General features: G+C 44.4%; 1 protein-coding gene across 1 annotated transcript in view; it reads right to left on the bottom strand.

Annotated features, from left to right (window-relative positions):
- LOC106583532 (potassium voltage-gated channel subfamily B member 1) overlaps positions 1-15,220 on the bottom strand; it is a 70,897-nt gene that overhangs the window by 8,229 nt on the left and 47,448 nt on the right. The gene's annotated exons all lie outside the window — the stretch shown is intronic.

Genomic DNA, 15,220 nt, shown 5'->3' with positions numbered 1-15,220 from the left:
ATTGCATTGGTTTTTTATGTTTGTGTGTGACTGTAAGGACCGAAGCCGGAGATGAGAAGCAGGTATGGGGATCATCATTTAACCAGGAACAGACAGGTAACAGAACAGGAAAAGCGTCAGCACACGGGTATACAAAGACAAGTGACAATTCACGCTAAAGGAGGGGACAGAGCGAGGAACCAGGCATATATAGGGAAGGTAATGACAGAGGTGATTGAGTCCAGGTGAGCCCAATAATCGCTGATGCGCGTGATGGGGGGGAAGGCAGGTGTGCGTAATGATGGTGGCAGGAGTGCGCAATGCTGGGGAGCCTGGCACCCTCAAGCAGCAGGGGGGAAGAGCGGGAGCAGGCGTGACAGTGACGATTAGAGATTAAGGCAGTAGCTTAACCTAGCCTGTTAACGTTAGCTAGTTACTAATAGTGGATATAATTTTTGCTAAAAGTAAGCTATAGAGATTTGAAACAATTTGCTACCATGTCTAAAAGACAAAAACTATCAGGAAGCGAATATTTAAAAAAAAATGGATGAGAAAAGAGCCACAATCTCTAAACCAAAGAAATTCGCTGCTGAAATGTATCAGCGTGCAGCAATGTCCATCAGCCGGTGTGGAGAATGACAAGCCTCCAGGGACAGGCCATTCATTCGCGCAAGAACAACGAGCCCCCGTTCGCTGATTCTAGCAGCGAAGAGGGCAAACCGGAGGAGTCCGAGCCATGCACTTCCACCGATGATGACAGCTCTCTCGCTGGAAAATGACAAGTGGTTACACCAGGCCTAGCCACACCTCCAAACAATGCCGGCAGAGACCCTACTATCTTGGACCCGGACTCAGATTCGTCAAGCCTCGTCCCCGATGACAGTGGCGGTGCTGCTGCTAAATCCAACTTCCAGACAAAAAAAACTAAAGATCCCGGTGAGTGGCCAAAATATATGAATGGATCTTTATGGGATATGTTAGTGCAGGCTGGGCCACATCAGGATAAAGAGGGGAATTTCCCAAGGGATGAGGGGCATCGAAAGTTACAATAGGAGGATGGCGAACAGGGAGAGAGTGGAGAGACCATTGCTTTTTTTAACAGGATTGCAAATCTGCGCTGGTCAGGGATGGAAGCAGGGACTGGAAGAATCTGTGCCCCCTCCTCAGCTCGCATGAGAAGTAGCATTACCACCAAATTAGTTTCCAGAGGTGGAAGGAGCTGGAGATCAGGCTGGTGTCAAAGCAAACTATCTTGTCCCAAGCCTAACGGGCTATTGACGGAGAGACTGTCAACTGGCATCAGGTGCTGCAGAGGCTCATAGCCCTGATACGCGTAATGGCCACCGAGAACATTGCATTACGTGGGACCACCGACAGGCTGAACGAGCCAAATAATGGGAACTTTCTGAAGTTTGTGGAAATCTTGGGTATCTTTGATGGAATCATGAAGGAGTACTCAATTATGAGAGATTATTCTATCACCTGTTTACATTGTATTTTTTTTATTTAAATATACTACATCCTAATCTCGTTCTCTCTCTCTCCCCTCTCTATCTCTCTCTGTCTCTCTCAGATGATTTGATTTCAGGACCATGGACAGCTACAGAGAGAAAACATCGCTGACTGCAATGCAGCACCACAGAAGAGGAAAGAGGCCACTTTAGGCGGAGACTAAATAAATAAATGCTGAAACTGATGTTGGACAATCAAATTCGATATGTAAATAAACAAAATTCGTTAACGGTGGGTCATTGACATAAAGCTTATTTTACATTGCTCCAGCAAAACGAGGCCCACCATGCATTTATGAAAGCACTTATTTCTGAAGCTCAAATGATCTTACTATTTTTTTTACAGTTCTACGGGAATATAAAAATGTGTTAAATATGTTATATAAAAGTGTTATCTTTATTGTAACAATTATGGGATCGCGCCATGTGTGATAACAGGGGGCCTTTTATAAATAAGACACTCGGTTACCTACTATAGGCAGTTCGCTGCATAGTGATAGCAACATTGTAACTCTCCAATGCAGGGGTTAAAGTCAAATATTCCCTTCTGCCTGGTAAGGGACCTCCTATATGTGCACGCGTGCACCAACATTTTCTATGGGCATAATCATAGAATTACATGTATAATCGGAGCCCATTTCTTCGTATTCCCAAAAAATAAGTGGAAATCTTACCTGTTTGACAGACACAATTATGCTATTCATAGATTTTGGTATAGCCAAATACAATACTGTCGCATGCACTGATTAAATACCTCCGTATCTGGGAAGGGCTTGTTGTGTTTGGTTAAAACCAGGGCTCGATTTGAGTGAGGGTATCACATACCCTTTGTTAAAGAAAAGGGCAAAAAGGATATCTATTGTTTGCTTTATATTTTGAAATAAATACATGAAACGTATCCAGATTATATCAAGTGTTCTTTAACAATGCTTAACTCGTTGATGCCTAATGGTAAAAACAAGCTCTAAAGTGCCCGAGAAAGACATAACTCCGATGCATATGGGGATAGATTGGTTTGATAGATTGATTCCTCTCTATGGCATTCTGAAGCTGAGCTGCAACCTATAATATTCGAGGAGATAAAAAAAAAAGTACTTTGCTATTCTGTCCCTATCAATTGAGCATTTATATTTCTGAAAAGAGAAGATGTTTGTTTAAACCCAGGCAGCTTTTAGGGAAACACTTCTGTTGTTGGGTTATGCAATGGACGAGTAGCCAGCAGTTGAAGCTTACATTTTTCTGCTCTGTCTGGGTGGAAAGGTCACTTTTGAAAGTGCCATGCTTAGATTCATAAGGATGTCTAAGATGTAATTATTTGCAAACAGCGTTGCAAACAAGACACTCTGGTATGACATTAAGAAATATGGCAAGAATGGGGGGCCAAATTCTTTTTTTGGGGGGGGGGGGGGGGGGTTCGTCTCGCCTAGGGCGGCAGAGCGTCGAGGGCCGGCCCTGCCAACAACTCATCAGTATATTAGGATACACTGCTACTCTATGGCCTACAACTCATCAGTATATTAGGATACACTGCTACTCTATGGCCTACAACTCATCAGTATATTAGGATACACTGCTACTCTATGGCCTACAACTCATCGGTATATTAGGATATACTGCTACTCATCAGTATATTAGTATACTAGACAACAACTTAACTCACCCTGACAATTTGCCAATTTATCTGTAGTATTACTCACCTGTATTACATGCAGTCTTATAAAAGGACTAGTTTATAAATGAACAACCAAGCCATCTCTCTCTCTCTCGCTCGCTCGCTCGCACGCACCACACACACACACACACACACACACACACACACACACACACACACACACACACACACACACACACACACACACACACACACACACACACACACACGTAGAGCTTGATGTTAAAAACTAGCGAGGAGATAAGAGCCAAAACAGTGCAATAGGAGTGGTTGTTAGGAAGTGATTGACAGCGAAGGCCTTGACAACGGTCTCATAATAATTTTTCCGGCTCAGTCTCCCAGGAGATGAAATGATGACCAGCCAGGCCACCTTATCTACGACCAATCAGAGACAGAGCACACTGTTGCCATAGTGTCACGGCAGATGTGAATAATGACCCTATCTGTTTATCTTCATCTGTTTATCTTCTCCTCCTTCTCTCCATTCTCTCCTTCTTTCAGCTTGAAATCTGGTGTTTGGCTTAAATGCTCGCGGAGCAGAGAAGTGCAGCCAGGGCCTGGAGACTGGTGTGTGTGTGTGTGTGTGTGTGTGTGTGTGTGTGTGTGTGTGTGTGTGTGTGTGTGTGTGTGTGTGTGTGTGTGTGTGTGTGTGTGTGTGTGTGTGTGTGTGTGTGTGTGCCGGGCAGGAAGGAACAGAAGGGGCGGTGGAAGGGCCACAAGGAATGGAAATGTATTATCCTAATAAAACAGGCAGTGAGTCGCAGACTGTACGGTTCTGAACTGATTTCTCCGTCTTTACAAATAGACTACGGTGACAATGTTTTTCGTGAGTAAGTCAGGGGTCAATGACGACAAGCTACAGGGGTAGGGTACACAAAGAAATTGTTCGGGAAAGAGCTCAAGATGAAATTGTATTTTGGATTAGTATTTATTACTCTTCCTGGGGTCCAGCAAAATTAAGGCAGTTTATACAATTTTAAAAACATTACAATACATTCACAACACACTGTGTGCCCTCAGACCCCTACTCTACCACTACCACATATCTACAGTACTAAAGCCATGTGTATGTATAGTGCGTATGTATGTGTGTGTGTGTGTGTGTGTGTGTGTGTGTGTGTGTGTGTGTGTGTGTGCGTGTGTGTGTGTGTGTGTGTGTGTGTGTGTGTGTGTGTGTGTGTGTATAAATGTGTCTGTGCCAATGTTTGTGTTGCTTCACAGTCCCCACTGTTCCATAAGGTGTTTTTTTAATCAGTTTTTTTTAAATCAGATTTTACTGCTTGCATCAGTTACTTGATGTGGAATAAAGTTCCATGTAGTCGTGGCTCTATGTAGTACTGTGTGCCTCCCATACTCTGTTCTGGACTTGGGGACTGTGAAGAGACCTCTTGTGGCATGTCTTGTGGGGTATGCATGGGTGTCCGAGATGTGTGCCAGTAGTTTAGACAGACAGCTCAGTGCATTCAACATGTCAATACCTCGCAATAATACAAGTAGTGTTGAAGTCAATCTCTCCTCCACTTTGAGCCAGGAGAGATTGACATGCATATTATTAATATTAGCTATCTGTGTACATCCAAGGGCCAGCCGTGCTGCCCTGTTCTGAGCCAATTGCAATTTTCCTATGTCCTTTTTTGTGGCACCTGACCACACGACTGAACAGTAGTCAAGGTACGACAAAACTAGGGCCTGTAGGACCTGCCTTGTTGATAGTGTTGTTAACAAGGCAGAGCATCACTTTATTATAGACATACTTCTCTCCATCTTAGCTACTACTGCATCAATATGTTTTGACCAAGACAGTTTACAATCTAGGGTTACTCCAAGCAGTTTAGTCACCTCAACTTGCTCAATTTCCACATTAATTACTACAATATTTAGCTGAGGTTTAGGGTTTAGTGAGTGTTTTGTTCCAAATACAATGCTTTTAGTTTTAGAAATATTTAGGGTTAACTCATTCCTTGCCACCCACTCTGAAACTAACTGCAGCTTTTTGTTGAGTGTTGCAGTCATTTCAGTCACTGTAGTAGCTGACGTGTATAGTGTTGAGTCATCCGCATACATAGACACTCTGGCTTTACCCAAAGTCAGTGGCATGTCGTTAGTAAAAATTGAAAAAAGCAAGGGGCCTAAACAGCTACCCTGGGGAATTCCTGATTTTAACTGGATTACATTTGAGAGGCTTCCATTAAAGAACACCCTCTGTGTTCTGTTAGACAAATAACTCTTTATCCATATTATAGCAAGGGGTGTAAAGCCATAACACATACGTTTTTCCAGCAGCAGACTATGATCGATAATGTCAACAGCTGCACTGAAGTCTAACAAGACAGCCCCGCAATCATTTTATCATCAATTTCTCTCAGCCAATCATCAGTCATTTGTGTAATTGCTGTGCTTGTTGAGTGTCCTTCCCTATAAGTATGCTGAAATTCTGTTGTCAATTTGTTTACTGTGAAATAGCATTGTATCTGGTCAAACACAATTTTTTCCAGAAGTTTACTAAGGGTTGGTAACAGGCTGATTGGTTGGCTATTTGAGCCAGTAAAGGGGGCTTACTATTCTTGAGTAGCTGAATGACTCAGCCCACTCCTGTACTCCCTGTTCACTCATGACTGCACGACCAGGCACGACCCCAACACCATCATTAAATTTGCCGTTGACACGACAGTGGTAGGCCTGATCACCGACAACAATGAGACATGCTATAGGGAGGAGGTCAGAAACCATGTGGTGCCATGGCCATGTGGTGCCAGGACAACAACCTCTCCCTCAACGTGATTAAGACAAAGGAGATGATTGTGGGCGACAGGAAAAAGAGGACCGAGCACGCCCCCATTCTCATCAACGGGGCTGCAGTGGAGCAGGTTGAGCGCTTCAAGTTCCTTGGTGTCCACATCACCAACAAACTAACATGGTCCAAGCACACCATGACAGTCGTGAAGTGGGCACGAGAAAACCTATTCCCCCTCAGGAGACTGAAAAGATTTGGCATGGGTCCTCAGATACTCAAAAGGTTCTACAGCTGCACCCTCAAGAGCATCCTGACTGGTTGCATCACTGCTTGGTATGGCAACTGCTCGGCCTCCGACCGCAAGGCACTACAGAGGGTAGTGCGAACGGCCCAGTACATCACTGGGGCCAAGCTTCCTGCCATCCAAGACCTCTATACCAGGCGGTGTCAGAGGTAGGCCCTAAAAATTGTCAAAGACTTCAGCCACCCTAGTCATAGACTGTTCTCTCTGCTACCGCATGGCAGGCGGTGCAGGAGCACCAAGTCTAGGTCCAAGAGGCTTCTAAACAGCTTCAACCCCCAAGCCATAAGACTACTGATCATCTAGTCAAATGGCTACCCAGACTATTTGCATTGCCCCCCTCCCCTCTCCACACCACTGTCACTCTCTGTTGTCATCTATGCATAGTCACTTTAATAACTCTACCTACATGTACATACTACCTCAACTAACCGGTGCCCCCGGACATTGACTCTGTACCGGCACCCCCCTGTATATATTGTTATTTTTTACTGCTGCTCTTTAATTACTTGTTAATCATCTCTTATTCATGTTTTTTTAAACTGCACTGTTGGTTAGGGGCTTGTAAGTAAGCATTTACATTTTAGTCATTTAGCAGACACTCTTATCCAGAGCGACTTACAGTAGTGAATGGGGTCACAAGGGGTCTGAGGATCTCATCTCGGTACCTAATGGCAGTCAGGCTACCTCTGGCGAGCACATGGAGGGCTGTGCGGCCCCCCAAAGAAATGCCACCCCACCATGACTGACCCACCGCCAAACCGGTCATGCTGGAGGATGTTGCAGGCAGCAGAACGTTCTCCACGGCGTCTCCAGACTCTGTCATGTCTGTCACGTGCTCAGTGTGAACCTGCTTTCATCTGTGAAGAGCACCGGGCGCCAGTGGCGAATTTGCCAATCTTGGTGTTCTCTGGCAAATGCCAAACGTCCTGCACGGTGTTGGGCTGTAAGCACCTCATGGAGTCTGATCTGACCGTTTTAGCAGACACATGCACATTTGTGGCCTGCTGGAGGTCATTTTGCAGGGCTCTGGCAGTGCTCCTCCTGCTCCTCCTTGCACAAAGGCGGAGGTAGCGGTCCTGCTGCTGGGTTGTTGCCCTCCTACGGCCTCCTCCATGTCTCCTAATGTACTGGCCTGTCTCCTGGTAGCGCCTCCATGCTCTGGACACTACACTGACAGACACAGCAAACCTTCTTGCCACAGCTCGCATTGATGTGCCATCCTGGATGAGCTGCACTACCTGAGCCACTTGTGTGGGTTGTAGACTCCGTCTCATGCTACCACTAGAGTGAAAGCACCGCCAGCATTCAAAAGTGACCAAAACATCAGCCAGGAAGCATAGGAACTGAGAAGTGGTCTGTGGTCACCACCTGCTGAACCACTCCTTTATTGGGGGTGTCTTGCTTATTGCCTATAATTTCCACCTGTTGTCTATTCCATTTGCACAACAGCATGTGAAATGTATTGTCAATCAGTGTTGCTTCCTAAGTAGACAGTTTGATTTCACAGAAGTGTGATTGACTTGGAGTTACATTGTGTTGTTTAAGTGTTCCCTTTATTTTTTTGAGCAGTATACTTGGATGTGTAGTGTCAGCGTTTGTTGCTGGCATGTCATCCCTAAGTTTGCTTATTTTGCCAATGAAAAAGTAGTTATAGTAGTTTGCAATATCAGTGGGCTTTGTGATGAATCTGATTCAATGAACAATGAAGCCGAGTTGTCTTTTTTCCCCAAAGTTTCATTTAAGGTTCCCCAAAGCTTTTTACTATCATTCTTTATATAATTCATATTTGTTTTAAAGTGTAGTTTTATTTCGTTTAGTCACATGATTTCATAATTTGCAGTACGTTTGCCACTCAGTTGGCTGCCAGACTTATTTGCCATACCTTTTGCCTCATCCCTCTCAACCAAACTCATTTTTCAATTCCACATCAATCCAAGCAGATTTAACAGTTTTTAAAGCCATTCTCTAAGTGGGTTTGTGCTTATTAGTAACTGGAATAAGTATTTTCATAAATGTGTCTGGTTGCTCCTCATTACACACCACAGACCAGCAAATGTTCTTTACATCATCAACATATGAATCATTACAAAACTTCTAGTTTGAACTCTTATACACTATATTAGGCCCAGCCTTTGGAACTTTGGTTTTCCTAGATATGGCTATTATATTGTGATCACTACATCCTATGGATTTGGATACTGCTTTAAAGCAAATATCTGCAGCATTAGTAAAGATGTGATCAATACATGTTGACGATTTAATTGATTGGGAAGCCACCAAGGACGAAGGTGCCGGAACCTCTGGATCCAGGGCGGCAAAGCTGTTTCTGGTCTGTGTCAGTTCCGGGAACATCTCCATGAAGACCCCTGTTGCCAGAGGACGCCTTCTTTGACTTCCATGGCGAGTGACGTACCTCCATGGCTGGTTGGTTGGGTCGAGAACAGCTCCGTTCTCCAGGGAAGGGGGAGACCCATTCGGGGATGGAACCCTGCCTAGCACCAGCCAGTCGGCTGTGGAGAGCTGACACGGCGGCGTAACTTCCACCAGACCAGAGCGGTGTCTGGCTACTGGGGTGGAAGAAAAATAAAAAGTAGGTGGGCATGGGTTCCCCAGTAGCTTATGTAGATTTGCTACTTGCTTGCTAAGAGTAGCTACTTCGCTCCTGTAGTCCTCCGCAAGCAAGCAGTGGCTATATTGAAAGTCAGCGCGGTCCACATTGTCCCGGAATAAAGCAAAGTAAATACAGCTCATGCAACGCTGGAAATGTTCAATAGTGGCCTCCATTTGAGACCGCCGAGCCAGCTAGGCTAGCTGGGCTTTTGCGTCTCTCCCCCTATACAGAATCTGGCAGGATCCAGGGACAGATAGCAGCGCTCACAGCAATTTAGCCCAACAGAGCCGCAGGATTCCAAATAAAATAAAAGTATATAAAAACACTGTCAGCTTTTAAACCGAGGTCTTAAGTTCGAGTTTTGGCGTTCGACAGCGATCAACAACAACAAACATACGTCGCGCAAACGTATGTGGACTGCCGCACATGGTGGAACAATCTGGCAGACGTGTAGCACAATGCTGTTTGCAATGGTAAGGCAGGAGAGCTCTTTGCATGCAGCCATTTCTGCTAGAATTTCATCCAGCGTCACAAGTGTTACTTGGGCATGTCGGATCAATCCACTTGTCGAACCGCTTGCACATTTTATTCTGCGCTTGCAGATTTAGCATTTATAATTCTACATTTTGGCATTAGTTTTAGCAAAACTCTGTTGGAGCCAATTTTGTTACTGTAGGCCTAATAACTGCATTTAATTCAAGGGGGTTTGTACAGGTTTAGCATAAACAATGCGTGTGCATTGAATATATGGCGCAAGTTGTTGTTCGTTTGTATAACAGCACACACACTCAAATCAAATACAATTTTATTGGTCACATACACATGGTTAGTAGAAGTTATTGCGAGTGTAGCGAAATGCTTTAGCCACAACAAAACCTAATATCTAACAAATTCCATAACAAAACCTAATACACACAATCTAGTAAAGGAATGGGATAAGAATATATACATGTAAAATATATGGATGAGCAGTGACAGAGCGGCTAAGATGCAATTGATATTATAGAATAGATGTTTAGGAACAAGTATACAGTATACAATCTGATGGCCTTAAGATAGAAGCTGTTTTTCAATCTCTCTGTCCCAGCTTTGATGCACCTGTACTGACTTTGCCTTCTGGATGGAAGCGGGGTGAACAGGCAGTGGCTCGTGTGGTTATTGTCCTTGATGACACCGCAGACCGCACCACCCTCTGGAAAGCCCTGTGGTTGTGGGCGGTGCAGTTGTCGTACCAGGTGTTGATACAGCCCGACAGGATGCTCTTGATTGTGCACCTGTAAAAGTTAGTGAGGGTTTTCGTTGACAAGCAAAATTCAACCTCCTGAGGTTGAAGAGGTACTGTTGCGCCTTCTTCACCACACTGTCTGTGTGTGGACCATTTCAGTTTGTCGGTGATATGTACGTTGAGGAACATAAAACTTTCCACCTTCTCCACTGCTGTCCCGTCAATGTGCATTGGGGGGTGCTCCCTTTGCTATTTCCTGAAGTCCACGATCATCTCTTTTGTTTTGCTGACATTGAGTGAGATGTTATTTTCCTGACACCACACTTCGAGGGCCCTCACCTCCTCCCTGTAGGCTGTCTCTTCGTTGTTGGTAATCAAGCCTACGACTGTTGTGTCGTCTGCAAACTGGATGATTGAGTTGGAGACGTGCATGGCCATGCAGTCGTGGGTGAACAGGGAGTACAGGAGGGGGCTGAGAATGCACCCTTGTGGGGTGTTGAGGATCAGTGGAGTGGAGATGTTGTTTCCTACCTTCACCACCTGGGGACGGCTCATCAGGAAGTCCAGGACCCAGTTGCACAAGGCTTGGTCAAGACCCAGGGACTCAAGCTTAATTATGAGTTTGGAGGGTACTATGGTGTTGAATGCTGAGCTGTAGTCAATGAACATCCTTCTTACATAAGTATTCCTCTTGTCCAGACGGGATAGGGCAGTGTGCAGTGTGATGGCAATTGCATTGTCTGTGGACCTATTGGGGCGGTAAGCAAAGTGGAGTTGGTCTAGGGTAACAGGTAGGGTGGAGGTGACTAGTCTCTCACATGATGACAGAAGTGAGTGCTATGGGGCGATAGTCATTTACTTCAGTTACCTTGGCTTTCTTGGGAACAGGAACAATGGTGGCCATCTTGAAGCATGTGGGTACAGCAGACTGGGACAAGGATTGATTGAATATGTCCGGAAAACACACCAGCCAGCTGGTCTGCGGATGCTCTGAGGACGCAGCTAGGGATGCCGTCTGGGCCAGCAGCCTTGTGAGGGTTAACACGTTTAAATGTTTTACTCATATCCGCCATGGAGGAGAGACCACAGTCTTTTATAGCGAGCCGCGTCGGTGGCACTGTACTGTCCTCAAAGCGAGCAAAGAAGTTGTTTAATTTGTCTGGGAGCAAGACGTCGATGTCCACGGCGGGGCTGGTTTTCTTTCTGTAATCCGTGATTGTCTGTAGACCCTGTCACATACGTCTCGTGTTTGAGCCGTTGAATTGCGACTCCACTTTGTCTCTATACTGACACTTTGCTTGTTTGATTGCCTTACGGAGGGAATAACTGCACTGTGTATTCGGTCATATTTCCAGTTGCCTTGCCATGATTAAATACGGTGGTACGTGCTTTCAGTTTTGTGCGAATGCTGCCATCAATGCCAGATTTCTGGTTAGAGAATGTTTTAATAGTCCCAGTGGGTACAACATCTCCCATCCACTTCCTTATAAACTCGCTCACCGAGTAAGCGTATACGTCAATGTTGTTCTCTGAGGTTACCAGGAACATATCCCAGTCCAGGTGATCGAAGTAATCTTGAATCGTAGAATCCGATTGATCAGACCAGCATTGGATAGACCTAAGCATGGGCGCTTCCTGTTTTAGTTTTTTCCTGTAGGAAGGGAGCAACACGATGGAGTCATGGTCAGATTTACCAAAAGGAGGGCGGGGCAGGGCCTTATATGCATCGCAGAAGTTAGAGTAGCAATGGTCGAGCATGTTACTCGCTCGTATACTGCAATCGATATGCTGATAGAATTTAGGTAGCCTTGTTCTCAAATTAGCTTTGTTATAATCTCCAGCTACAAAAAATGCAGCCTCAGGATATATCGTTTCCAGATTGCATAAAGTCCAGTGAAGTTCCTTGATGGCAGTCTTGGTATCCGCTTGGGGTGGGATATACGCCACTGTGACAATAACTGAGGAGAGTTCTCTTGGGAGATAATACGGTCTGCATTTAATTGTGAGGAATTCTAGGTCAGGTCAGAAACTCAAAAAACTCAAAAGGACTTGAGTTTCTGCATGTTGTTACAATTACACCATGAGTCGTTAATCATGAAACATACAGTTGAAGTCGGAAGTTAACATACACAAGGTTGGAGTCACTAAAACTCGTTTTTCAACCACTCCACAAATTTCCTCTTAACAAACTATAGTTTTGGCAAGTCGGTCAGGACATCTACTTTGTGCATGACTGTCCTGACCAGTAAAGGGGTTATTTGTAATTGTAGTATGGTCAGGGCATGGCTGGGGGTGTTTGTTTTGGGGTTGTTTGGTTCTAGGGGATTTTTGTTCTAGTTTTCTATTTCTATGTTTCTTTTTCTATGTGTGGCCAGGTATGGCTTCCAATCAGAGGCAGGTGTCTTTCGTTGTCTCTGATTGGAAGCCATACTTAGGCAGCCTGTTTTTCCTGTGTTTTTGTGGGTGGTTGTTTTCGGTATAGCCTATGTGCCTTACGGAACTGTTTATTGTCGGTTTGTTATTTTTGTTTTAAGTGTTCACTTTATTAAATAATGAAAGAAGATGAGCACTTTACCCGCTGCATTTTGGTCCCCCTTCATTGACACTTATGGCAATGACACAAGTCATTTTTCCTACAGTTGTTTACAGACAGATTATTTCACTTATAATTCACTGTATCACAATTCCAGTGGGTCAGAAGTTTACATACACTAAGCTGACTGTGCCTTTAAACAGCTTGGAAAATTCCAGAAAATGATGTCATGGCTTTAGAAGCTTCTGATAGGCTAATTGGCATCATTTGAGTCAGTTGGAGGTGTACCTGTGGATGTATTTCAAGGCCTACCTTCAAACTCAGTGCCTCTTTGCTTGAAATCATGGAAAAATCTAAAGAAAGCCAAAACCTCCACAAGTCTGGTTCTTCCTTGGGAGCAATTTCCAAACGCCTGATGGTACCATGTTCATCTGTACAAACAATAGTACGCAAGTATAAACACCATGGGACTACGCAGCCGTCATACCGCTCAGGAAGTAGACGCTTTCTGTCTCCTTGAGATGAACGTACTTTGGTGCGAAAAGTGCAAATCAATCACAGAACAACAGCAAAGGACCTTATGAAGATGCCGGACGAAATAGGTACAAAAGTATCTATATCCATAGTAAACCGAGTCCTATATCGACATTAACCTGAAAGGCCGCTCACCAAGAAAGAAGCCACTGCTCCAAAACCGCCATAAAAAAGTCAGACTACGGTTTGGAACTGCACATGGGGACAAAGATCGTACTTTTTGGAGAAATGTCCTCTGGTCTGATGAAACAAAAATAGAACTGTTTGGCTATAATGACCATTGTTATGTTTGGAGGAAAAAGGGGAAAGCTTGCAAGCCGAAGAACACCATCCCAACCATGAAGCACGGGGGTGGCAGCATCATGTTGTGGGGGTGTTTGATGCACGAGGGACTGGTGCACATCACAAAATAGATGGCATCATGAGGTTGGAAAATGATGTGGATATATTGAAGCAACATCTCAAGACATCAGTCAGGAAGTTAAATCTTGGTTGCAAATGGGTCTTCCACATGGACAATGACCCCAAGCATACTTCCAAAGTTGTGGCAAAATGGCTTAAGGACAACAAAGTCAAGGTATTGGAGTGGCCATCACAAAGCCCTGACCTCAATCCTATAGAACATTTGTGGGCAGAACTGAAAAAGCGCGTGCGAGCAAGGAGGCCTAGAAAACTGACTTAGTTACACCAGCTCTGTCAGGAGGAATGGGCCAAAATTCACCCAACTTATTGTGGGAAGCTTGTGGAAACGTTTGACCCAAGTTAAACAATTTAAAGGCAATGCTACCAAATACTAATTGAGTGTATGTAAACTTCTGACCCACTGGTAATGTGATGAAAGAAATAAAAGTTGAAATAAATCTTTCTCTCTACTTTCTCTATACTATTTCACATTCTTAAAATAAAATGTTGATCCTAACTGACCTAAGACAGGGAATTTTTACTAGGATTAAATGTCAGGAATTGTGAAAAACTGAGTTTAAATGTATTTGGCTAAGGTGTATGTAAACTTCCGACTTCAACTGTACACCCCTGCCTTTCTTCGTACTGGAGAGAATTTTATTCCTGTCGGCGCGATGCACTGAAAATCCGGTTGGCTGTGATCATACAGATAGCGGAGCACAGAATACAGTAGAGAAGGCAAAATTAGACCTTGCATATCCTGTAACAGTTCCATTTCACTTCACGGTGTTAATATAAATTATTGATTATAATTTATTGGTTTCTCGCAGTTATTTATCTCAGAAAACAGGCGTGGGTGTGGGTGGTACATCCTGGTAACCTGGTTCCCGCTATTAAACCCTTCTGTGTGTGTGGGTCTTTGGGAGCGTGCCTGTGTGTGTGTGTTTGTGTGTGTGTGTGTGCGTGTGTGTGTGTGCGTGCGTGTGTGTCTGTGTGGGTTTTCTGTGTGTAAGTGTCTATGTGAGGGTCCCAAGGAGTGGGGCCCATGGGGAAGAGGTGCCTGTGTAGGACAGGAAAGGATAGAGCTAATAGGATTGGAAGGCTGCTGTAAAAAGGTTGCTAAGACAGGGAGTTGCTGCCTCTGCTGCTGCACTATGTTCCACTATAGGAGGAAAGCCTGTAGTGTGTTGTGTTCCTTCTGGCACCTTCTGCCCTTGTTGCCATCTAATGGGAATTCCCTCTACACATGACACTCTCTCTTTCTGTCAGTTTGCTTTATTGGCATGACGCAACAGTGTACATATGGCCAAAGCTTACTATGGAGATTTACAATGATAACATAATTCAAATAATAATAATCAATATTGTCAACAGGACAACAGTAACAACAATAACCATACATTGAACAATAACAATAACAATGGCCAAGAGGACATGTGCAGGTTGGTTGGTCTGTCAGACACTGTCCCTCATCTTATGGCATCTTCTCTCATCATCTGATCATCTCTCTCTGTCCCTTTTTGTCAGTCTTCTCTCCATCTCTATCTGTCCCTTTTTTCAGTCTTCTCTCTGTCTCTCTCTGTCCCTTTTCTCAGTCTTCTCAGTCTTCTCTCCGTCTCTCTGTCCCTTTTCTCTGTCCCTCTTCTGTCCTCTCTATTCTCTGTCCCTCTTCTGTGTTCTGTCTATTCTCGGCTCTCTTCTGTCTTCTCTCTATT

This window comes from Salmo salar, chromosome 22 (genome assembly GCF_965601325.2).
Source record: "Salmo salar chromosome 22, fSalSal1, whole genome shotgun sequence".
Lineage (NCBI taxonomy): Eukaryota > Metazoa > Chordata > Actinopteri > Salmoniformes > Salmonidae > Salmo > Salmo salar.
This window is presented reverse-complemented; position numbering and strand designations above follow the sequence as displayed.